Genomic DNA, 25,601 nt, shown 5'->3' on the forward strand with positions numbered 1-25,601 from the left:
GAGTGGCCGTACAATCCGAGCACCACACCTACGACATCGCCCATCTGATTTACAGCCACGAGAGCTATGTTCAAACTTCCAGCAGTTATCGCATTGCAATAGGCGTGACGCTAGCGGACCAAGTCTAAATACTAATGGCCACGCTTTAATTTCTCAAGAGCACGACGTACCTGTAAAAGTCGCAATCACTTACTCTGTGAGAACTCGTTTGTTATGAACCAGTCGATTACACCGGTTAACTGCCACCACACCTGCCACCGAAAGCTTCTCGAGAGAGACTCCGAAGCGCTTAATTGTGCGTCTACACACGCACAATGTATTTGGAGCATGCGAAATGTTGCGGTATATACGAACTCACCGGGATCGAGGCAAAGGAAAGAATCTTAAGGATACACTTTACACATTGAGGATCAGGTGATCGGCATACAATGCCACCGCTTATGCTCTGGTAGTTAGTGGTCACAACTTGGGGATGCTCTTATATCGCTTTAGGGTTATTCAGCTTAGTGAAGTGCCAGGCCAAAGGTACCAGGGCGACGTGAATACTGCTCACGCCACTGTGGAGAAACAAGTCAAGAGGCAAATCATTATTGTGCAGAGAGGCCGTTTACAGGGAACGATCCGGATCCGGAGAATTCCGAGACAACAGTGCGACCTCTAGTACAGATCAAGAAACGTAAAAAAAATAATCCTGGATATAATACTAAAAAACACAGCAAATACTAGTCGAAAGATAAAAACTATCTGGTACTTAGCCACCCATCTAGCAACGAGACACGTCCAACCAGCAGAGAAACAGCAGCTGGGAGCCCAGCTGTTCCGAAGAAGAAGAAGAAGAAGAAGAAGAAGAAGAAGAAGAAGAAGAAGAAGAAGAAGAAGAAGAAGAAGAAGAAGAAGAAGAAGAAGAAGAAGAAGAAGAAGAAGAAGAAGAAGAAGAAGAAGAAGAAGAAGAAGAAGAAGAAGAAGATTCTTGGATCATTGGCACATACCCACTCTGGGGGATCCACAGAACTTTTCAGCCTATGATGCGTCGTCTTCCTCTTCCAATTTGAATAACGTGAGCAGTTTCCTCTCTTTCATCAACTTGCCCGGCTGGCAGCGTGACAAGAACCCCTCTTGACACTGGCCACACAAGAAGCCCATTACAGCAATGAAGGCTAAGTGTGGTAGCCCATAATTTGTTTAATTATTTCAATTCATTACCGTTAAAATAGATAAGAACAAATAAGTTGGACCATAGTGAAAGCAAATGAGCAGGTTATTTGTGAGGTGCTCCTCCCCGGTGGTATTTGAAGCCCTTAAATTCCATCCCTGACTTGATCCACGGTAAAGTGAATATGACATTAACACGCAGTTGGGACCGTTGTCGCAAGTTACCTTTACGTCCACGTGTCTTTCTTCACATTTATGTTATAGTTATTTCGGATAACACATTGGTATCATTGTCTGCTCGCATTGTCTCTAAGACAGAAAAACGAGCCCTTAATTTCTACTCGATTCATCGTGTTCTTTCAGACTTGATAGTGGGGTGCGAGCGTCCTCTCACGGGCAGGCGAAAAAGTGTTCCTGTGCGCGTAATGCACGTGGACGGCACGATGACTGGCGCCGTATCGGATTCGAAGATCGAAAATAGTGCCAGTTATTGTTCACTTTTCTTTCTTCATATTTACATCACTTCTAATATTACTTCTTCTGGCATCATTGCCTGCTATTAATGGCATAAACTAGTGTTTTATAAGCACACAAAAACTAGCGCTGAAAAGCGAAATTGGCCATAACTTGCATTCAGAGAACAGACCTTCGCGGCATATCACAATGCCCACATCATGGCGTCAAACGGCGCAGATCGATACAGGCACTCTTCCGACAGATTTATGCATGTAGGGCGGCCAGATGCGGGCTTGTTATCGGTTGCAAGCGTCAGTCAAGCATTCACCGAGAGGGCCTCCGGTGTCCGTCTTATTACAGAGAGAGGCCCTCTGTTGCGTCGTTTCACGCTTTGCAGGAAAAGTCGTAATCCATCCTGCATCTCACCGAGCGAGTAACTCGCTCGACTATTGCCCGGGAATTGAGGCGAAAGCGTTATTAGCGCACGGAAGCACCGAGAAATGACAGGCGCTTACTCGAGGCTTATGTTTCATTCGATTCAGTCTACTCTGAACTCGTTATACCATGCGTGGTGATCAAGATGCCCAAGTTCCGAGCGAGCAGTTGTGTATTCAGCGGTCAACTGTCTCGCAAGATTGCGTCGCTTACGTTGTACAGCGCATACGCAAGAACTGGAATGTCGTACTTGTTGGAAGCTTCCTGAAGTAGACGCGAATGCTGCGGTCGGTTGTGCTGCACGCAATTGGCACGAGGGTAGGTGCACCACGACGGCCTTTTCGAAACTACGGTGTCGAATGTGCGCAATAAAGAGATTTCAATTATGCAGCCGACAAGTGTGCAGACGGCGTCTCGGCCTTCTGAAGACATTTTTTTTTTCAATTTCTTTCAATACAGTACAATAGCCGGTACCGTAAGCGTCAGGAGAGTTGTTCTCGATGTTTCCACCTTGTGGACTCGCCAATTGGCTGGAGTTTGGCTAGCAAAGCGCCCAGTGTTTGTTTTACGCCAGGAGAAAAAAAATATCTCGTAGCGATACAGCTTAGCCCTGTATCGTATGCTATCCTCTTGCGGGTACCCGTCAAGTGACAGAAAACGACCGCAATATTTGCGTATGCTATCCTCGAACGCCCTCTATTGTGATTAATCACTCGTTTTAAAGATTGTCTGCTTTTCTTACTGACATTAGCAAGTGATTACTGTGGCGACATAAGATCGCTAGAAAACGAGCTTAAGATTGCGACTGCAGACTATTGGAAAAAATTGCTGGAAATGGAGGTTCTCACCTGAGAGAGCTTATTTTTTGTTTGCCATCATTGCCCCACCCCTCTAGGTCGGCACTCGCGAGTCTACTCACACAGTCTGCATGAGTCCAAGAACACCAAGAAAACTCTGGTTTTCATAAAAAGAATTCAATTTTTTTATAGGTGAGTAATGAGTACTTGCTCCTGAGCAACATTGGGCACGAATGGTACTACCTCACATGGAATGCTTTCCAGCAGTAGCGGCCTGGAATAAGGTGTAGATGAACGTTATACTATCGAAAAATGAGATATAAATGTACACATCCTGAAATTTTAGTTTACACCTGCCTTGAGGGACTGGCCCTATAGTCCGGTAGCCTAGAAAAACATTTCAAAAGTAAAAAAAAAGAACGTATATTCTCGTTTTGTATAATGGAAGCGATATTTTTAGATTCAGTTTTGTGAAAATAAAAAGAGCATTGAACCACGCATATTTTTTGTAAAATTAAAGTTTCTTCCCTTTCTTATGCCAGAGAGATTAGCGTTTTGTTCTGGGAGTTATGCAGACGAAGAAAAAGAAAATGAGAGGAGCGCGAACCAGTTTTCCGAAATGATAGTTTTCTTTCTCTCCCACTTTAAAAGCATTGAGTATAACAGCTGCACGCACTGCAAATCACTACGGTCCCATATCTGCGTGTACAGTGCAATGTTGCTCGAGAGTACCAACCCATTTGGTATCAAGAAATATATTATGTAACTGGTGGCCATGCTAATGAGCGGGCTCATATGTGCTCTACAATGCCTTCTGAGCCACAGAGCAGATGTCTCAGTAGCTTCCCGTTCAGTTGTAGCTGAATAAATTTTCTTCCATGCGTGAAGCTTCTTTTACCACCCGTGAGAGACTGGAATAAAACACTAAATAACGCAACGAACTTATATTTACGTATTTTTTAAAGCTCAAGATGCTCGGTAGTGTTTGTCTCTTACCACATATAGCGCCGGAAGTGTCGCGCAGCAGGGTGTGGTTGATGAAAAAAATATTTTTGTGCTTGGTGCCCCAGTGCAACAGCGGGCATCACAGAATTAAGAAAAAAAAGGTGATACTGAGTCTAAGTGACGCCTAATTAAGTGCAGTATATATGCACACATACTTATTGAGCGACTTTAATTGAGCGAGTGGCACTTTATTTTTTCCGGCCATACGAGTGGCCTTTGTGTACCGAATGAGGTTTTTGCAGCACCTCCGTGACTGGCCCATCATTGACCGTGCCCTGCGATAACTTCATCATGTGATGCCACAAATTCAGGCTAGTTCTGACTTCACGATGACGTTGTCTAGTGACGTCCTCACGTGATGATTTTTTGCACCCCTCATGTAGGCGCCGACGGGAGACGCCGATCCATTTTAGCGTTCAATTCAGGGCATTCGCCTCAATCAGCCGCACCCGATGGAGAACTTGTTCTGAGCGGCAGCTGCAGAGGCCGTCGATGCGTATTCGCCGCCGCCCGAGAGGAAGGTTGTTTAGTCCGCGAAACAGCGCATCCACGGTCGACAAGAGTGAGCGATCACTGGCTGCGCGTAAAGCACTTGCAGGGCATTCTTTCTCCTGGCCGCAACGTGGACTACATTTGGCTGTTCATATTGCTGGTGGTATCGACATTTTCCCTGAAAAGCAGGTGAGCGTATTCGTAGTCGATACAACAGCGCGAAAAAAAAAGAAGATAGCAAGACGAAGGCGAGAGGCTTTCTTTTTGCAGTACTGTAGTGTACTGGAGGGAAACTTAGCGAAAGACGAGAGACCAGGCAAAGAAGGACAAGTACAACAGCGCGGGCTTACAGCAAAAGTTTATTTGTCCAACTACGCATTATACAGATGCGCAGTTGAAACGAAAAGAAGAAACAAATGACAGTCGAATATAAATGAAGTATCAACATCATCATAAAAACACGCTCATTGCGCGTGCAGTCAACCTGATAGAAGAGTCACAGTTTCGCCGCAAGGACGAAGCACTGAATGTAATAGCAACAACTTGGAACGTAACGATAAGAACAGCTAGCTGATCGAAACGTGCAGCTTGTTGCTGACGCACTAATGACGCATGAAAGCAACACACAGGACGAGAGTTAACAACGTTTACAGCTCGACGCTTAACGCGCTGTTTAAACTAAAACGACGCACGAAACGTAATCGCAGGTGCAGATATGAGTGCGAACTAACGAGTGTCCAGGTTGTTACTTCGCTGTGTTCGAAAAGTGCGCTCTTTTTCAAACGGGGTCTGCCCAGCGAGCGAAATGGCCTTTGTGGCCCAGGCAACTGACACAATCGTACCGGTGAAAACCCAAGGCACGCGATTGTCTCCACCGAAGGATAAGCGTGCGCGCACAAACACCAACCCTTCCCCCCCACTTCGCCCCCATCCGCGGGGCAAAGTATGGGGGGGGGGCGGAGGTAAGCGCGGGTCTGCGCATCGCGACGAGCTTGGTGCCGAGTGCAAGCGGCTTTTTAAAAGACGACGGTCTTTCTGGGGACCTTTGACGCAAACATTTTGGTCTGTCTGTCTGTCTATCTGTACATTTGTCTGTTCATTCTTAACGGTACAGGGCTCTTGAAACGGCCGACTTCATCCGCAGCGCCCACCAATGTTGCTCAAGATTTAGCGTTCATACTTGGGCAATTGTCAATTAAAACAATTATTGCACATGTCTGGGGCATCATAACAACACGTATATATTCTGCATGTGTGTCTTTTACTAGAAAAGGAATACATAAGTAACTTTAAGGACCGTAGCGCTTATCACGTTGCGCTGACTGCAGCGCTTGCACGAAAAGACGAGTGTTTCCACCGCTTTGCTAAAACGAGACGGTGGTGCCACCTACCCGTCGCCTTGCGTTCTACACTTTATCACCTCTGAGACATGCGCGGACACTCGTATCACAGCCACGCGCTTCGTTTTCCAAGAAAACTGCCAGATGGCGCTCATATCTCACGGGTGACGTGACTATATGCGCTCGTTTGCCTCCGCTGCCCGCTTGAGGCACTCTAACGCAGCACCCAGAATACCATTCACCGATTTTCTTGCATAAAACATGAAATAAATTTTTTGTTCACTCTCTCCACACGCAAGACTATCGTCTTTCGACGACATTTGCAGATTACATGCAGATACGGCGCCTATTTTTTCCTTGAGTTTCCCTATATATAGATGCGTATAAATATACGGTGCACGACGGCGGCGGCAAAAACCAGCCGAGATTGTTCATATAATTGCTATCAAAATAAAACGCAACCTCCTTTTCTAACGGGGAAACTGAAGGCCTGCTCACGCATGCGTCACCCAGCTTAGCGTCTTTCGCGCTGTTTCCCTCCAATGTGTCGTGCCACTGTAGACGTCAGACTCTGCCCAGGCGGTGCTGCGAAAAACGCCATTGCCAGCGCCCCCATCGCCGCGTCCACCATAATTGGGTAGTACACAGAGAGCCGTCCGCAAGCAAACGTGCATAAATCCTCTTTCGTTGGGCTTGAAGCACGGTTTCCTGAAAATCAAGGACCTGCTAAGCTTCTTCCTGCAATCCAAGGTCGCTTCATAGAAGTAGGAAGCGCATCAAAATGAAATGTGGGCAGAACGCAAAATATGTTTAATATATTTCGGCGTGCTGCACCTGGCAACTCAATCGCCAGCGGGCATTGCATGACATCGAGTTCGAGGCAAGCACTAAACTTGGGCATACACACGATGTTAAAGCGGTGAAATTCATACACGAAAAATCTATGCGATCAGTGGTACGAAGCTCGCTTTATCCAGTACGAACGGCCGTGGTGATTTTCTCTTTGCAGTTGCAATCTCTATAAATTTGTCGCTTGCTGTGAATTTAGGTGTTTCAATACACATGCTCGAATGCAGCTGTTGACAGTTGTCTTCCGTTTCTATATACTGCGAATGGGGATATATGTGTGTCTACTTTCTCAGTGTACAACGAAAGGCAAAACCGATGCCTCCGGATAGCTCCGGTAATCCCAAAGACCAATGGCAAAAAAGAAAGAAAAAAAAACTGCTTGTGGTCACGATCGTTTTGCGATTTACCTGTATGACGCACGTGTTCACCTTTCCTAGTTAAAGCCGGCACTTAGAGCCTTCAAAGCCTTAGTGTGCGTAATGCTGTGTGGTGGCGACAACTTCAGATTATCGGTGGTCGCAGCGTGTGTGATGCCGGGCTTCACCTGTCTGTTAAGCTTCGTATTCAAAGTTACCATGATTCTCCGTCAAGGCTACTTAAAACAATAACAGGAGTCCTACATTATCACACTTGTCAAGCGAACGGATGTAGACAACGCGAGTATTCGCTTACCCAACACGACGTGAACATGTTTGCAACGGCCTGTACTTAGCACTCTGGCCATTCTGCTTTGCCAAAGCTGCGGAAATTAGTAAAACTGATGTCATCTACGTTCTTGGCAATTCCCAACACGCAACAGTAGCGTTGACCGGAATCCTTTTTGTAGAGCGCAGAGCTGTTGCGTCTGCTCTTCTTTTCGCCATCCTTTAGGCGATTGAACCAGCAAGCACTTCACGGCGGTTTGGTAACGCGTTCAACGAGCGGAGAGGAATTCGTAGCTCTTTTCCTGAGTGGTCAATGCTCAAATACATCTAATATTTAGCTCAGTCGTTGTTTCGTACGCTGTAGTTGCACATGGTTGCGCAGCAGACTGTGCATGTGCAAGGGAGTCGGGCTTTGCACTACTCAAAACTGCGTCGACAGGTGACGCTGCGTGTCCGCAAAACTTCATAGTCGGACGTACATGCCGAAGCAACCACTTTAACTGTATTGTACACGTATCCCGCGGGGCACGGGTTCAGCCTTAGCGAGATGCACGGGGCCGCATTAACCATCGCCTCGCGTGTACTAACGCCGCTGCACACGCGCGTTAGGACAGCCAAGGCGTCGAGCACAGCATGGAAAATACACAGTACTGCTCTCAAACAAGTCGCTATCTTTTAGTGCCTGCGGCAACACTAAATCATCAGTACAGCGCCCGTGGCAAAACGCGGCGAAAAAGAAAGAGGCTTATCCACGCCACGTGCGCAAATATTTATTTATTATTTACAGTACCTTACAGAGCCCTCGAGGGGCATTGTGTAAGGGGGGCGGTACAGATAATATGTTAGAAAAATACATATACGTAATATCTACACATACATAGGCAAATAATGAATATCATAGAAAATGCAGTTCTACTTATGAACATTTAAGCAAAATACATACTAGAAAAGTGAGTACAGTATGTGAAGGTGAAATACAGAGAGAGAGAGGAAACTTTATTAGAACTTGGCCGGCAGCTTGGTCTTGGTGGCCTCAGATGGCGGCGCTGAGTCCCTGAACTCGGGCGGCATCTTCGGCCTGCCGGACAGCCCAGAGCTGGTCGTTGAGCTCCGAGCTTCTGAGCGCCGCCTCCCAGCGGCGGCGTCGCCGACGGAGAAGGTCCCCCGCGGCTCCCGCAGACGGGACGGCGGCGGGAACGAGTGAGCTCGAGGCTTCCTGTTGCCTGGTATTGGCAGCCGCCATAGGCGCATCGCGAACGGCGGCCGTTTCTCGACCATTGTTACCGGCGCATTCCCAGAGCATGTGGCGCAGCGTTGCTCTGCGCCCGCATGCTTTACATAGATCGGTAATGTGTAAGTGCGGGTAGCAGTGGCGTAAGACGACCGGGCTGGGGTAAGAGTGGGTTTGTAGTAAGCGATAGCTTACGGCATCGTGTCTGTTTAATTTGTCATGCGGTGGCGGGAACTTTCGCCTTTCCAGTCTGTAGTGTTGCGTAATATCTCGGAACGTGATGAGACGATCACCCCACGACCATTGTGGTCTGTGTTGTCGCTGCGTGTCTGTCGAAGTGTCTCGATCCGGCAGATCAGAAGCCCCGTTCTCGGGAGCGGAGGCGGCGGCCACGGAATGTGCCGCGGCTCGGCGAGTGAGACCTCGAGCCGCGGAGTGGGCCGCCTCGTTGCCCGGAAGCGGGACATCGGTGTGTGCCGGGGTCCAAAGGAGGAAGACTGTTAAATTTTGTTGTGGTGATCGCGACGCTGAGTCACCATCACCGCACATCTTAAGGATGCGGGCCGCTTCCCGCGAGACGCGGCCGCGCGCGAAGCCGCGGATTGCTGCCTGCGAGTCGCTGATTACGATCGTAGCGTTCGGCACCGTGGCGATTGCTAGGGCTATCGCGGCTTCTTCGGCCGCCTCCGTATGTCCCGTGGTCACCGTGGCGCTCGCGAGGCATTTGCCCGCACGGTCAACGACCGCAGCGGCGTGTGCGTGTCTCCCGTCCCCATATCTCGCGGCATCTACGTACACAACTTCGTCGCTAGTGCCGTACTTCTTTTGAAGGTCACTAGCTCGCTGGTTACGGCGCCCGACGTGGTGCGTCGGGTGCATATTCAAAAATAACTATTATGACAGTAACTACAACCTAGCAATAGTGAAAAAACATAGGCAACAGTCCTAGAAACACTGATGATTACGAAGATGCGATAGAGCAGTTTTTGGTGCATAAGTATTTTTTAAGAGTATGATAGAACTTTGTGTGGTCTTGTTCTGACGCAAGATCATCTGGCAAATCATTCCACAAACGAATAGCTCGTGGAAGAGCCGACTCGTTGAAAGCGTTAGTATTGCCGTACATGCGTGATAAGCTAAAGGTGTTATGTAGTCTGCTCGAAGTTCGATGTGCTAGATTAAGGTGAACAGATGGCATCATGCTGGTGTGGATGCGTTTGTGAAATAGTGATAAAAGTGAGATGTCGCGGCGAATTATCAGTGGCTCGAGTGCAATACGACAAATACGACACAAGTGTGCCGGGAGCACGTCTCCGTGAGCAGAAAGGCTCACGGTGACTCGCCACTGAGGAAAACGGCCCATCGCGACTATGCTGCGCGCTCTCGCGAGGGCTCGGTCGCTCGAGCGAGGGAAAACTCCGCTCGCGTTGACTTTGATTGGTATGGTTCGGCGTAATATGACTACGCGCGAACATACCGCTCTTAGACGCTGGGTTTCGGCGGCAGGGGAATTTTGGTCGCTGTAGAAAGCGGAGGTTTCAGTGTGAACTAGGCTTTAGGCCTAGTGTTCGGAAGTGGCAACAAAAAGGTAAGCGTTCGCCGCGGGCGCAAGGCACCGTTGGCGAACTCCGTCTGAACGAGCCTCAAGAACCAAAAAGCCGAGTTAGGGCAAAGAAATGACGTGCTTTTCCTGCGCTGCCTAGTGAGATTCTCACTACCACAAAAAGCGTGCGAAACGTCTCGGGAGACTCGAGCGCGTTGCCGCAGTTAAGATGCGCTCCCGTGCGTGGACACTAGTCCAGACCTCACACTCAGCCGTTCTCTCAAAGATATCTCATGGTCTCGTACACAACACACACTTGGAAGCGACCATTATATTATCGCCATACAAATACCTCACACACCACACAGATCTCGACTCCTCACCCACAATCTGATTCACTGGGACGCTATCCGATCCGCTCGTCGGGAACTCCCCAATACCCCGATACAAGACATTGATCATTGGGTCTCATCTCTCCTAGATGATATAACCGCACGCACACACAACATTACCACACCACCCAACACCCCTACATTGGACACTCGCTTAGCCCACCTCTGGGAGGCGCACCACAGCATACTGGAGAGATGGAAACGACAGAAACATAACAGAACGTTAAAACGCCGACTGGCTACGCTACAGACACAAATAACTGCGCACGCCGAGGAGTTGTGTCGTTCCAACTGGGGTCAGGTGTGCAACAGCATAGCTGGCAACCTCTCTACCAAGTACGCATGGCACCTCCTACGGCACCTTATCGACCCTACACACTCACGCACAACGTCACAACATCACATTACACGCCTACTTCACAACTCCACGCTTTCCCCTGACACCCTTCTGAACCATCTACGCACAACACACACGGCACCCGGCACCTCCTCCCCTCTCCTGCCCTACACGGGAGCCCCGAATGAAGCCCTGGACAACGACATATCGGAGCAAGAGGTCCGTATGGCCCTCCAGAACATCCGAACAAGCTCTGCACCGGGGAAAGACGGGATAACTAACTCCATGCTCCGTAATCTGGATGATCAATCGATTGCACAGATTACAGATTACTTTAATAAATGCTGGAAGGAAGGCACCTTGCCGCAATCCTGGCGCCATGCCAAGATTGTATTCATCCCTAAACCTAACAAACCCCTTACCATATCAAACCTCCGCCCCATTTCACTCACATCGTGTCTCGGGAAGCTTCTCGAGCACGTTGCTTTAAGCAGACTGACTCAACACATGCACGACCACAACCTATACCCGCACAACATGGTGGGCTTCCGCCCGTGTCTCTCCGCCCAAGATGCCATGCTTCAACTGACGCACGGCATTCTTGATCCTCTCATCCCCGCTCATACTAAAGCCGTCTTGGCCCTGGACTTAACCAAGGCCTTTGATCGAGTAGAACACCGAGCGATCATGGCGGCTCTCTCCCCCCTCAATGTGGGCGTTCGTATGTACGCCTACATACAAGCCTTCCTATCAGGACGCACGGCCGAGGTTCATATGGGCCCCCATGCGTCCCCTCCATATACTCTCAGTGGTGTAGGCACTCCGCAAGGTTCGGTCCTTTCCCATTTTCTCTTCAATGCCACGCTCATTCCCTTAGCCCGCGCTCTTCACAATATCCCTCACCTTCACCACACCTTCTATGCAGACGACATCACACTGTGGACCACCGACGGTAGTGATGGCGACATAGAGGAAACCTTACAAACCGCCGCAAACATTACACAACAACACGCACAAAGCATTGGTCTCTCCTGTTCCCCGGAAAAATCTGAGCTGCTTCTCATACGCCCTTCACCACGTACTCTTCCCACTGCCCCCATCACCGTTACTCTGGACGGGCGCCCCATCCCAGAGGTCGACACAATCTGAATCTTGGGCCTTCACATCCAAAATAACGGCCGTAACACTTTCACTATCCGGAAGCTCAAGCGGGTGACAGATGCGCTCTCGCACCTCGTCCGCAGAGTTTCTGGAAAACACTATGGCATGAAGGAACACGATTTGTGTCGTCTCATTCATGCCTTCATACTGAGCCGCTTCCTTTATACAATCTCGTATCTCCGACAAGAAGAAATAGCCACCCTGGATGCCATGCTTCGTAAAGCCTACAAGGTGGCCTTACACCTCCCCCCTAACACACAGACCACTAAACTTCTTCAGCTTGGGCTCCGTAACACCACACACGAACTCATTGAGGCCCACAGACGAGCGCAATGCACTCGTTTTGCTCAGACTTTCACCGGACGCTACATACTTAACACCCTCAATATTCACATACCAGCAGCCGACCCCACACTTCTACCAATCCCCCGACCCATACACACACAGATAATAGTTAAACCTCTCCCAAGAAACACCCACGTTACCTACCATTCGGACCGCCGCAAGGCCCGTGCAAAAGCTCTCCACAAATACTACGGTTCTGAAGAGGACGCCGTATGGGTGGATGCAGCTTGCATGGGCGACGACGCGGCAGTTGCAGTCGTTGGTCCCACACTCCAACCCATTGCAACTCTCCACCTTCCTCCTGCACCCACCCCGGAATCCTCGAAAGAAGCGGCGATCGCGCTTGCCCTCGCACACACTGATGCCCGGTACGTCCTTTCCGACTCGAAAACCGCGATCCTAAATTTCGCGCGAGGACGAGTCCACGAGAGCGCTTTCAGCATTCTCAGCTCGCCCACCAAAAACCCGGCCCGCCATGTGGAGCTGATCTGGGTGCCTGCGCACTCTGGAAATCCCGGCAACGAAGCCGCCAATGACCACGCCCGAGGTCTCATCAACCGGGCGGCGGCGGAATCGGAGTCGGGCTCTTCCAGGGAGCGCATGCATTCGTTCAACGAGATGACCCAGTCATATCGCGCCGAACGCCAGCTATACCCACCACCCCACCGATCCCTCAAAAATTTTCACCAAATATTATGGCGTCGCCTTCAGACCCGCACCCTTCCCTCCCCCTATTTTCTTTCCCGCATTTACCCGGGAGCGTACGCCCCGTCCTGTGCTCAATTCACTCACCCCCACGCTACCCTTACCCACATTCTCATGGAATGCCCGGCGGACCCTCCCCCGCGGGGCCCGGAGCCATTGACCACATGGGAGGAATGGGAGACCTTGCTGCGCTCGACGGACCCGGCCAAGCAGAAAATCGTCACTGACCGGGCCGCCCACGTTATGGAACTGCATGAACTCATGAACGCATAGCGCAGTGGGGTCGTGCGGGGACCCTGGGACGTAAGTGCCCAAATCCCTTGGTCTAATAAAGTTTTACCTCCACCTCTCGTGCGGGAGAGGTCGATGTCACTCCTGCTCTCCCAGCACCAACAGATCCGGAGGCAGGGAGAGTCATATTTGGACATGTGGACAGTAGAAATAAACGAACGAGCCCACGCAATGGCGACGGACTTCTTCTCCTCACTACGTAAACATATATTAAAAAACACACACACACACAATAAATGCACGCTACAGGAGTAAAGATGTTTGTTTCCTTAACGAGTACTCGGTCGCACGTTCAAGAGGCGCGTGATTTCATTTATGCGGAGCAAGGCGCGCAAATACAATTGTCTAACATTTCCGCACATGAAAACTGAAGAGAAACATATACCTTTTCACGGGAGCACTCTCGCATCACTGAGATGCATGGGTCGAGGGTATGTTCTCAGCGTTGCAATTGCGCCTTGGGCTGCGCATGCCGTATCTGCACTTGTGGTACACTTGGATGTAGTATGTGTAATACGCGGCTCTCTCCAATAAAAAGCGGCTGCCGTTGCAGGAAATTGGGCGTTTTCTAAGCACTATCTGCCCATCTGCGCCGTGTACAGGTGCATGAACAATCAGCGCAAGAGGAACAATTTGGGTGAAATTGTGTGTCTGCAGCACAGTACGCCACGCGATGAGTGCCGGTGTGATATGTCCGTGCTGCATCACTTTTCATCGTCGCCTGAATTACGGAAGCAGCGTCAGTAAATCGAAAGAACCTCCTCGTGTCGCCATCGTCTGTTCGTGGTGAGGAAACCGAGGATAACAACGTGCTTGTGCTGCATCTGCAATACCGAAAAAAGGTACAGGCGGAATCCCATGTCTAGTGCGCCCAGCCGGCCGCAAAAGATGTTAATGCTGTAAAACGTAACTTACTTATACGGTATGCGCTCTTTTACTGTAATTCAAGCATGAGCGAAAGCTTCTAATGTGACGCAGGTGGTTGAAATTCCTCCACTATGGTGTCCCTCATTATCATATTGTAGCAGGATGTCGGGGTCGTTTAAACTATAGACACATCTGGTGACCATCCAGACGAAAAGGTGTGGGAGCGATTCCGCACAGGCAAGCGATGACAAGTCGACACGATGATTTCGGGGAGCACTCATTGGGGGTTTGTTTATCTAATACAACGCAAATTTACACAATGCACTCAGTCAGAAATACAATATATGGAACATGATGGCATACCCGTCGGCTTATTTGACTGGTCTCCGTTGGTGAGATGCGCTGTTGACCCTGAGTCCGCTCACCCTAAAAATGGCCCGAGTCGCTGCTTAAATAGGGTTTTCCAGCATCCACGAGTGCGTGGACCAATCAGGCAAGCCGAGGATAACCAATACCAACACGCGTTTTCATGGTCGCATGAAGCCTGCCTCGCAACAAAACTGTAGCAGCTTTTTGAAACGGGCACATTTTCTAAAACGCCCTTGACGCGCAAACAAGTGCTCAAATGTCGCTCCCCGATTGCGCCGGAGGACGCAAGCGGCGGCTCGTTCGTTTAGGGTGATGGTGGAAGTGGTTAGAAGAGGAGAAAGGCACCTAATTTCCGCAGCCTCGTCGGGAGCACGGTGCAGTGCCTGGTTTGGCGCGAAGCGCACAGTGACCGACCGGATGCAGCTTTTTCTGTCCAGACTCTCATTATTCCTCGAGGTGCCCTCCTCGAGACAAGTCGTTAAATAGCGCCCCTAACAAGAGCATCTGGCAAATAACGAACTCCAGCTGTAGCTAAAAAAAAAGCTTTCCGCGAGACATTGCCTTCGCGACAATATCGTGGTTTTGGGACGCTAAACCACAACGTTTATTTTCATTTTCATTTCATTTTCATTTATTCCACCTTAAAGGCCCGGAGGCATTACATAAGGGGGGGCGGCGTACAAGGTATGTCGAACAACTCAACAAAACTCGAAGGGTTCCAAAACGTAAACATTCAAAGAACAATGAAAAAAAAAGGTACAATAAAAAGGTACAAGAAAAAAAAAGGTACAATATGCAAAGTAAAACGCCAATATTACCAAATGCAATTAAAAAAGTAATGGTACAAAGGTAAGCTTCCAGAAAAAAGTGACGACAGTTTATACATTAGTTAAAAAAAGTATTTAAACATTGGCAGGGGAAACAGCACATTCAGTTAGATTGCGACATGTGACATTTTAGCTTACTGCGGAAAATTTGGCGGTTATTACACGTGACTATATTATCAGGTAGTTTATTCCACAGTGTTATCCCATTGGGAAAGAAGGAAGTAATCATTGCAGAAGTGTGTCCATTTATTGGTGCGATAGGGTGACTGTGGTTTATGCGGGATGAAGTTCTGTGTGATGGTTGAAGGAGGACGTGCCGTGATTGAGGGTGATAATAGAAAGCATGCATCAGACACAATCGAGAAATGATACGACGAGATTCGAGGGACGGCAGTTTCAATGATTCTTTTAGTGCAGTAACGCTGATATCGTTAGAGTATTGGGAGTAAATAAAACGGGCAGCGCGGTTCTGAATCCTTTCTAAGTCGTTAGTTAGATATGTTTGTGAGGGTTGCCAAATTGAGCAAGCATATTCTAGTTTCGGTCGGACGTACGTTTCATAAGCTAATTTTTTAATGTCTGGTGAGGCTAATTTTAGGTTGCGGCGCAGGTATCCGAGAGTGCGTGAAGCTTCTGAACAGATTATTTGAATATGGGTTGACCAGGATAGCGACGATGACAGATGCACTCCGAGGTATTTGTATGATAGGGTAGGGCTAATGGGAACAGACTTTATGCTATAGGTAAATTTTTCTGGGCTCTTTTTGCGGGTGAATGACATAATTTTACACTTAGTTAGGTTTAACGGCATTAGTGACCTATCACACCAAGTTACAATTAAATTTAAATCATGTTGAAGTTTAATGTTGTCGTCTGGTGTACAGATTGGAGAGTATAAAACGCAGTCATCGGCAAAAAGTCTTAATTTGGTTAGCACATTGGTGGGTAAGTCATTTATGTATATTAGAAAAAGGAGCGGGGAGAGACAAGCACCTTGGGGGACGCCGGACGTTACGTCGGAAAGAGGTGAGTCGTGGTCATTAGCGCTGGTGAACTGCTTACGGTTTTTTAGAAAATTTTCTATCCAGAAAATTATGTTGGGAGGGATTCCAAGGTTGCATAGTTTAGAGAGTAAGAGGTTATGAGGAACACGGTCGAATGCTTTAGAGAAATCTAAAAATATGGCGTCAGTTTGAAGATTTTCATCCATGAAGTGAAGAATATCATGTGTGAATTCGGCCAGTTGTGTTTCGCATGATAGTTGTTTCCGGAAACCGTGTTGGTGATCGAATAAAAATTTGATGGATTCCAGATATGTCATTAGGTTTGAAGCTATAATATGTTCGAGCATTTTAGATGGGATGCTGGTTAAGGAAATAGGTCGGTAGTTAGCTGGGATTGCGCGGTTGCCTGATTTAAAGATGGGAATAACCTGAGCTATCTTCCAATCGTCTGGGACGTTTCCTGTTTGTAATGATTGTGTGAAGATTAGGCAAAGTATTTGGCTTGAGACAGAAACGGTATTTTTTAGTAATTTACTGTTAATACTGTCGCAGCCCGCCGAGGATGAAACTTTAAGATTGTTAATGAGTAGGAATATTCCTTCTGGGGTAATTTCAATTTCTGGCATCGCTACAGCTGCAGATTCGGGCAGTGTTACGGTATCAGTGGTGTTGGCAGAGGAAAACACAGACGTAAAGTGGTCATTTAAAGCAGAAGCGCACTGGTCAGCGTGTATTGGTTCTCCGTCAGCGTTAGTGAGGCTTATTCGATTAGATTGTGACTTGGGGGACAGCATGCGCCAAAATTTGCTGGGATTTGATTGAAGAATTGATAGTAGGTCATGGGAAAAGAATTTGATTTTTGCAGCTTTTAGTTCGGTTAAGTACTGATTAGCGCACGCGCGGTAGCGCTCCCACGCAGTTGAACTTTGGCTTAGGCGGGCCGTTCTGTACAAGCGTTTCTTTCGGTTACAGAGTAATTTTAGCTGTTTGTTAAACCATTGGCAGTTTGAATCTGATTTAATGAGGGTAGAAGGAATGTATTTGTTTTTGAGGTTAAGCATTGTAGTCTTAAAAAGTTCCCAGTTACAGTTGACACTTCGTTTTAGGTGCGTATTCCTAAAGTTTTCTAAGAAGTTGGCGAGTTCGTGATTAATCGCGTCAAAATTTGCTCTCTTGTAATCCGTGATTACCTTCCGTGTGGGTGATTTCTTTTTAAGCGGGGAGGCGATGCAAATATGGATTAGGTTGTGGTCACTAAGACCAGGGAGCGTATTAATGGTTTTTATGTCGTCAGGGCTCGAAGTTAGCAGGAGGTCTAGTATGTTATTGCCCCTGGTAGGGCACGTAATAGCCTGGTGAAGGTTAAAATCAAGGGCAGTGTTTAAAAATTGTTGCTCTTTAGATGATGTCCCATTCGACGCTGAAAGCAACGACCAACTGATTGAAGGATAATTGAAGTCCCCAAACAAAAATATAGGTGTATTAGAATATTTATTTGTAATGGTGTGGAGGGATTGATGAAGTAGGTCGCAGAAGTCGGGGTGGCTGTCTGGCGGCCTATAGCAGACGCCAAAGACAAATTTCGAGGCTCCGCTGGAGACAAGAACCCAGATTAATTCTATTTTATCGTCATGGAAAATAAGTGAGGATGCTAGAGTGTTTTTAATAGCTATGAGCACGCCACCTCCTTTCTTACTTTTGCGATCCCGGCGAAAAATTGTAAAATTTAAATTGGATGGAAACACTTCCGTATCTGTGACGTCATCATGCAACCATGTTTCAGTTAGTATCACCATGTCAGCACTGATATCATTTATGAAACTGCAAAGTTCGTCGCGTTTAGGAATTATGCTTCGTATGTTAGTAAATGCAATGTTTATGTTTAGAAATGCCATAGGACGGATCCACGTGTTACACGAGGCGGAATGATTGCAAACCCGTCATGTTCTGCCAACAGAGGTGGCTTCCGATGATGCGCTGTTTTCAAATGTAATGACGGGTGATTTCCGAAGTTCTGTGACTTTATCAGTTTTTGCGTCATAGAAGAATGATTTATTTCCAACAATAAGTTTGTCAACCCTCAGCTTAAATGCACACTTTTGTGGCCGAATGAATTTGAGTAATTTAGAGCGTGCAAGGCGAGTGGCTGCTGCAAAGTCTTCTCTTACGGCGAAGGTCGTATCTTTGAGCTTAATTCCGCAGCTCATAATCTTTTCTTTTGTTTTAAAGTGAGCGAGCTTTATCATGATTGGCCTATTCTTGTCTGGGGCAAATTTTCCGATCCGATGAGCACGTTCTATGGCTCTTGGTTCGAGCGTAATATCTAGTTGGGCGGAACAAAAGTTTATGACGTTAAGCTCTGATTCTTCCCAAGTTTCTTTAACAGAGTCCGCAATACCTAAAAAGAGAAGGTTATTGCGGCGCAGTCGATTACTAGCGTCGGTGTTAGCAGCCTTTAGCGTTTCAATTTCATGTTTGATTTTGGCGGCGTCATCGGGTACGGCGCCCGATGAGGGTTCGATTTGGACTGTTTCTAGCGCTGAGATTCGGTTTGTTAGTGCTGAGAGAACTGTTTCATGGTTAGTTTGTACTGCCTTGAGCTGATTAATATCTTCACGAATGGTTAAAACGGTTTGCTCGATCTTCTTGATAGCGTCTGATAGAGGTTCTATCTGTGCTTTAGTTGGACCGGGGTTTAGTTCCACATCCCCTGATAGTAAGAGTATCAACTGTGACAACAATTGTAGGGTGAACACATTGTAACAAGTACATAGCCAGTTGCGCAATTTCAAGTCGTAGGGGCACGACACCGTGACAAGGAAGTAGTTATTGGTATAGTATTGTTTAGAATGGGTAAGGTAACCAACCTGGAAGGTGAGCAGCGGCGTGAACATTTTGCGCCAACCGGTGTCGTGCCCCGAGCTTTTGGTGATGTTGTGAAGATTATGTAGGCCGCATTGGCCCCACGTGGTTGGTGACGTCGACGATGAGAAGCGTTGCCAGGCGTAGCTGCAGGCGCGGGCTGGTATCAGCGGGCTGACGATTGGTGACGAGATCCGTGGTTGATCCAGATGGCTTGAGGGCGCTATGGGCACGGGTAGGTCACCGGGTGGTGACCAAGCGCAGTCGCCCAGGCCAACGGTGTCTGCAACCCAACAGGCCACGATCTGGAAGGTGAGCAGCGGCGTGAACATTTTGCGCCAACCGGTGTCGTGCCCCGAGCTTTTGGTGATGTTGTGAAGATTATGTAGGCCGCATTGGCCCCACGTGGTTGGTGACGTCGACGATGAGAAGCGTTGCCAGGCGTAGCTGCAGGCGCGGGCTGGTATCAGCGGGCTGACGATTGGTGACGAGATCCGTGGTTGATCCAGATGGCTTGAGGGCGCTATGGGCACGGGTAGGTCACCGGGTGGTGACCAAGCGCAGTCGCCCAGGCCAACGGTGTCTGCAACCCAACAGGCCACGATCTGGAAGGTGAGCAGCGGCGTGAACATTTTGCGCCAACCGGTGTCGTGCCCCGAGCTTTTGGTGATGTTGTGAAGATTATGTAGGCCGCATTGGCCCCACGTGGTTGGTGACGTCGACGATGAGAAGCGTTGCCAGGCGTAGCTGCAGGCGCGGGCTTGTATCAGCGGGCTGACGATTGGTGACGAGATCCGTGGTTGATCCAGATGGCTTGAGGGCGCTATGGGCACGGGTAGGTCACCGGGTGGTGACCAAGCGCAGTCGCCCAGGCCAACGGTGTCTGCAACCCAACAGGCCACGATCTGGAAGGTGAGCAGCGGCGTGAACATTTTGCGCCAACCGGTGTCGTGCCCCGAGCTTTTGGTGATGTTGTGAAGATTATGTAGGCCGCATTGGCCCCACGTGGTTGGTGACGTCGACGATGAGAAGCGTTGCCAGGCGTAGCTGCAGGCGCGGGCTGGTATCAGCGGGCTGACGATTGGTGACGAGATCCGTGGTTGATCCAGATGGCTTGAGGGCGCTATGGGCACGGGTAGGTCACCGGGTGGTGACCAAGCGCAGTCGCCCAGGCCAACGGTGTCTGCAACCCAACAGGCCACGATCTGGAAGGTGAGCAGCGGCGTGAACATTTTGCGCCAACCGGTGTCGTGCCCCCTAATGAATTCTAATGTAAGTAGCAGTTGCGGACAACAGCGTTCAGTGCCACGCACCCCACTGCTCTAGAAAAGTGTGATTACGTCTGTACGCAATTTGCTGAAGGCACTGCGCTTGCTGCTTCTAGTACCGACTACGAAGCAGCGCCGTTTGCGAACGCCATTTTTGCGTCGCTAGCGTGAATGCGCGCCGCTGATTGGTTCAGACAGCGACGGGTTGGTCAGGGGCAGCGACGATATCGCACAAAACAGCCTAAGGAACAACCATTCCTCCTCCCCGAAGGGGATCTCGAGAAAATGTGAATGTATTTCATGCGCCGAGAGTACACGGCGTAGTAATTTTATTGGCGTAAATTAATGACGAGAAGATGATTTGTACCCTAACCATTTATTTGCACATTTATCAGCCAGCGAACGGTCCACAGGGAGGGACGTGCTTCATTCTATTTATATATACGTATGAGCAAGCAGATGGGAGAGTGGGGCGTAGAGAGGAGAAGAGTGAACGGCGAAAGAAGAAGCGGCGAAGCATCAGAACACCATTTCGATACCCCCTCCCACACCGTCTCCACACACGTGGGAGCTTCGCCGAGCTCCCGCTATGCGAGGGCCCTCACATGCCAGAGCACACTCTTCCTCTTCACTCATTCTCCGCCTGCACCACCTGCTCTGCTTGCGAGGGGCGATGATCAGCACGCGCACCCGCAGCCGTTGCTAGGGTAGAGGGAGCGGAAGCGCAGAGATAACGCCTGCAGGCGCGCGGACATCGCCGGACGCCTAACATAGCCCAACTAAAACATGCATTGGAATGAAAAAAAACTTTAATTCAGTCCTGCAGGGCGCGCTTATCGCGTAGCGGGCGTCTCCCACGTAGGGACCGACAGGGAGTATCTGTCGGCTGCTTCGTGGACCTGCTGGTCGGCGAGAAGTGAGCTCCTGAGGGACCTCTCCCACTTGTTTGGGTTAGAGCCGGGAGGAGTTTTTCAACACTCCCAGACCATGTGTGCGAGGTGCGCCGTGTGTCCACATGATGGGCATGTGTCGCTGGGGTATGCATCAGGATAATAAGCGTGAAGCTTGCGAAGGTTTGGGTACGTCTGTGTCTGTAATAGGCGTAGGGTTACAGCCTGCGGTCTGTTAAGTTTTGGATGTGGGGGTGGAAAAATGTGGTGTTCAAAGTAAAAGTGCTTTGTTATGTCATTGTACGTAATGGTGCATCCAGATCGGTCTCTAACTCAGCAAGATGGGGCTGCGCTGTGGCGCTACGGTCGGTAAGTGCACGTGCTGCATCATGGGCAATCTCTGTGAGGTTGGATAGGGCACCCGGCATCTGGTCGAGATGGGCGGGGAACCAGATGACAGTGTGCTGCTTCAGGGCACTCGGGCCCGCTATGCGCAGGATACGTATACCGCCTGGTCGGATATGACTCCGCGTTCGAAGGCTTTAATGGCCGGTCTGGAGTCCCTGTAGATGAGTTCCCGCTTCCTGTCGAGAATAGCTATAGCTATAGCTACTTGCTCCGCTACTTCGGGGTTTCGGGTGAGGATTGTGGCAGAGTTAAGAATCTGCTGCGCGGATGATACCGCGACCGCAGCGAAGGCTCGGTTGTTGTAATAGGCAGCGGTGTCCATGAACGAGGCGTTGTCCGCTTCCATGTCTAGCCGCTTCCATGTCTACGCGCAAGGCGCCTGCCTCTGTTGCAATGTATTCGCATTTAAAATTGGCGAACCCGGGCTTAAGCAGGGATCTCACAAAAACGAATAACCTGCCAGATGCAATACGCGCAGCCCTAGATGGTGATGTCGCTTAACTTGCACGTTAGACGGTGTACATTTTCATATGGCCGCACCGTGTCGTAAATAATTAAAACGTGTATAGAGTTGGCCTGGTTTATGGAAATGACACCTAGTGCGAACCATACTGCAGGACACAAAGGCGCCATGACGTACAACCAAACTTAATTCCGTGCAAAAGGGCGTACGAATACTGAAAGGATGGGAACACAGCTGATTTATTATTCTAAGTGCAGCTCTTTCTAACCCGCGTAAACGATATACTTAATAAATAATGATGACAAAATATACCCAGTATCAAACAAAACGTTTATTGGGTGTTCTGCGCGGTGATATCGGTGAGTGGGATCCTTAGTCCAGGAGAAGATCGGCTGCTAGGGTGGCTGCACTGGCCAGAGCAGATAGCGATGACACCGCGAGCTTCGTCTCAAGACTTGTGCTCCAGACTTGCCAGACTAGTGCACTCTAGCCAGACTGCGCTATGGTCTTCGAGATCAACCCGTCGCCGCGAATTCACAGCTGAAACCGTGTGCTCATGAGAGTGCTGTGATTGCCAGGGATGTCAGCGTGTCTCATCAGTTGAGGGGCTAGGCAGGGGGGGAGAAGGAGGGTATAAATATGATTGTCCGTTGTGCCGTCAGCAGCGTCGAACACTTTACCACTGAGTGATTGTGTGCGTGTCGGGAACACTTCGCTGATCTCCACTGGTGGCGCTCTTTTGCTAAGCTCAGTCCAGAAAAGTCTTTCTTTGAATTCTGACAAAGACATTAGCAAGATGCCCATGTCCGGCGCAGCATCATGACACATTCGATACGTCATAAAAACATTTCACTACTGAAATACACTTCTAAATTGCAACCAGATACAGAAATACGGATACTAAGAAGTAATATCTCTGAGATACGTCATCGTTATTTCTCGTCTTTATTAAATAATTTTAGAGTTTTAAGATTTGAAAATATGCATGAATATTACTTATTAGCGTACCTAAAATCTGAAATAAAGAAATGAAATGACAACCTTATCTCCACAACATGCTTAGAACGCAGCACCTCGTCACGACCTACTAGACAGAGCGATTATTAAGGGGTTCCTCAATGCCCAACCCCAAAGCAGGCAAGGCCGTGAATACGGAAAATCTGAGGCCATATTACTGACTTCGTGCGCGGGCAAGCTTATGGAGACGATGGTACCGGATCGGCTCTCCCCATACCTTGAGAGCAAGGGCTTCTTTGCAGACACCATGTTTGGGTTTCGCCCACACATGTCTGCACAGAACGTCCTTCTCCAGCTCCATAGGGCCGTCATACAGCCCATAACTATGCAACACAATGATAAAGCCATCCTCGCCCTAGATCTTAAGGGGGCTTTCGACAATGTTAAACACAGCAGCATCCTGGCTAACTTGAGTTCCACCGATTGCGGGGCTAAGGCCTTTGCATATGTCAGAGATTTTCTCTCTAAACGCCAGGCACTTCTTCGGATCGAGGACGAGGAATATGGCCCGTACATTATGGGAACACGGGGTACCCCACAGGGAGCAGTGTTATCACCGCTACTTTTCAACATTGCTATGATGCGCCTTCCAAGCGAATTGGCCAGGGTGGAAGGCACACAACACGCAGTATATGCCGATGATATTACAATCTGGACCACTGAAGGGAGCCTTGGTGAAATGCAGGAACGCCTTCAGCAGGCAGCATCTATAGTCGAGGCGTATGCCAACGATTGTGGACTCCAATGTGCTCCAAACAAATCAGAGCTTCTGCACGTTAGAGCGAAGCCAAGAGATAAGTCAGCCATACAAATCTCCCTGTCTGGGGTTCCCATCAGAGAGGTGGAGGAGCTCCGGATTCTGGGCCTGTTCATTCACCACAGACTCAGACCGGACTCCACTATAGCAAAACTCAAGAGAATAGGCGAATAGGTAGGGCGCATGATCCACCGCGTTTCCAGCAAGCGGGGTGGTCTGCGGGGCAGGGACGCGCTTCGGCTCGCCCATGCCTTCGTGACTAGCCGGATCCTCTACGCCGTCCCATACCTTCGCTCTAACAAGCAAGAAGACGAAAGAATAGATGCCATCATTCGTAAGGCTACTAAACGAGCTCTGTATCTCCTGGTGGCCACTTCCAACGCCAAACTGAGGGCGTTAGGTGTGCTCAACTCCTACCAGGAGTTGCGGGAGACCCACCTTATGAATCAATTTACGCGGCTCGTGCAGACGGCTCCCGGGCGCCGCCTGCTGAACCGCTTACATATACAGCACCCTTGCACTGCAGATGAGGCGGAGCGTATTCCGGAACTGTGGCGGCATATGCTCTCGGTCTCTCCACTCCCCAGTAACATGGATAAGCACACGCACGAAAGCAGAAGACAGGCGCGGGCTCGGACGCTTGAGAGGCAACACGGCTCCCGACCTGGTGTATTCTACGTAGATATAGCAGGGCCTTCGGCCACGGGATTTTACACGGCCTGTGTAGTTCACCGGGAAAAGCATGTCAATGGGCTCTCGTTCTGAGCACAAAATTCAGAGCGCACTGAGGAAGTCGCGATAGCGCTTGCTGCTGCGGACCCCAACTCACGTTATCATCATCAAGTTATCATCACGGACTCCCGGAAAGCATGTGCTCATTACTTGGTAGGAGCGATATCCCCCTTAGCGAACCAAATTCTAAAACGGGCTCTTGCTGATCCAGCCCCGAAACGCATCGTATGGGCTCCTGGCCATCAGGGCTTACGAGGTAATGAGGCCGCTGACGCGGCCGCCCGAGCGCTTACCCACCGGGCTCCTCACCTTGGCTCTTATGACTCGGAGGCCAATACACCGCTGCTGCGGTTCAAAGAAATTCTGACCTATTATCGCGACACTCACCGCCTCTACCCGGCTCCTGCAAAGGGGCTGAGTAAGGCGGAAGAGCGAACTCTAAGGCGACTGCAGACAGGTACTCTACTCTGTCCTGCAATCCTAAAACATTTCGATGCGAACACAGATGGGCGGTGCCCACACTGTGGGGAGACGTGTGATATCTTCCACATGGTATGGGCATGTCCGAAAAATCCCCACCTCCCCCTTCCCCTACCCCTTCCCGAGAGGCATGGGAGACTGCCCTCTTCAACTGCTCATCACTAGAGTCTCAACGGGCTCTGGTGAGACGAGCGCGAGTAGGGGCCTCGTTATGCGGTGTCCCGGACTAAGGACGCCGACCATGTAGCGGGGTCATGCTTTGGCCCCGTACCTCTCTCTTTTATAATAAATGTTTTTCATCATCATCATCATCATCAATGCCCAGTGAACTACGGTCTCCATATGCTGAAATATTCATTCCCACACATACTAAATAAATTCAGTTTTTCACGGCAGCGCCTTGTTTCGCGACAGGACATGTCCAATCTATTTTTTACATGATGCAATAAAGAAAATAGATTTCTTTGTATTCTGTTTATTCC

General features: G+C 49.2%; 1 protein-coding gene across 1 annotated transcript in view; it reads left to right on the top strand.

Annotated features, from left to right (window-relative positions):
* The window catches only part of LOC119178557 (HHIP-like protein 1), a 192,561-nt gene that overhangs the window by 56,471 nt on the left and 110,489 nt on the right, over positions 1-25,601 (top strand). The gene's annotated exons all lie outside the window — the stretch shown is intronic.

The sequence above is a fragment of the Rhipicephalus microplus genome, chromosome 2 (genome assembly GCF_043290135.1).
Source record: "Rhipicephalus microplus isolate Deutch F79 chromosome 2, USDA_Rmic, whole genome shotgun sequence".
Classification (NCBI taxonomy): domain Eukaryota; kingdom Metazoa; phylum Arthropoda; class Arachnida; order Ixodida; family Ixodidae; genus Rhipicephalus; species Rhipicephalus microplus.